We start from the raw sequence: 1,244 nt of genomic DNA on the forward strand, positions 1-1,244 counted from the left end.
CTTTTCGCTAAGTAAGGGTTAGGAAGGGTTCACGACAAAAAACACTAGTCAAATTTTTATATAAAATCATTTCTATGTTCGATGTGTAATGCAACATTAATTAACAAAAACTAACTACTAAAACTTAACAATTAAGGACGACGATTATTACTAACTAGTTTACCTGCCTAAAGTTTTCTAATGAAGGTTATTGTATCAAGTGGGTCGTAATTAATGTTCTGCCTCAATTAGTGGTTACTGTGTGGTCAGCACCTTCATCTTCACCTTGGCTTGTGCTGTTTTTAATTACCCACTGGCTCAAACATGTCTGTTACAAGGTCCACTTGTTATATCCAGCAGATACTCTCATCCTTGTATTCTTCCCGTGGATTAATCTTTACATTTATTTATACCACCCTTTGCACTGAGAGCCTGCTTTGTTATGAAAAAGAACATTTATGCAATTGTGACCTTTAACACATTAAAATGAAAATGAAAGCTGAGAAGAGCCACATATCAGTCCTGGGTAGCCCTTATATTTACAAATAACAGCATATTAAACTATTATAAGGAAATTAAGGACGAACTAAAGCTACTACTCTAGAAATTGAACTGTCAACTGAATTCTTCCACGGGCATCTTTCTATCTATCCACATTGGCATTTATGAGATCTTCCCACTCCCTAGGAGAAACAACTTTGATACATTTGATACGTTGCTCTGTCTTTTAACTGATTTTAATAGTTGATATTGCTGATTAATCCGGACCAAGGGCTAAAAGTTCTCAAGATCTCATTTGTAAAACCTCGATGACTATCACTTACTAATGTGTCTCTGAAGATTAGTGAAGGTGGATTATAGGATTGAAGCTGTTTGGTGTTCTCAGGTGTAGCTGTTGACCTTAGGCTCCTCCCTGTGAGCAGCTCTGAGCGACTGTCAGAGGAACAGGAAGACTTCACTCTACCCCTGCTGTCATCCAGGGCTTAAAAAGTTAAACAAAGTTATCGCAGCGATGGGAACTAAGTTTTGGAGACACTGTAGATATAGGTAAACTATCACCAAGGCTCGGGGCTTGTGTTTTGGTCACTTAACCAACTCTTAAAAGCGGAAAGAGTTGAGATTTTTTTCCCCTTTTTTAAACTTACGGTGACTCTACCTACGGCAGCAGAGGAGCTAGCTGAAGCTAACGTTAGCTGACCATACTATCGTATACATTCCACTCTTAAAAGTTAAGTCGTTTATTGTTTGCTTTACGCTCCATTTGA

Source organism: Cynoglossus semilaevis, chromosome 15 (assembly GCF_000523025.1).
Source record: "Cynoglossus semilaevis isolate Cse_v1.0 chromosome 15, Cse_v1.0, whole genome shotgun sequence".
NCBI classification, from domain to species: domain Eukaryota; kingdom Metazoa; phylum Chordata; class Actinopteri; order Pleuronectiformes; family Cynoglossidae; genus Cynoglossus; species Cynoglossus semilaevis.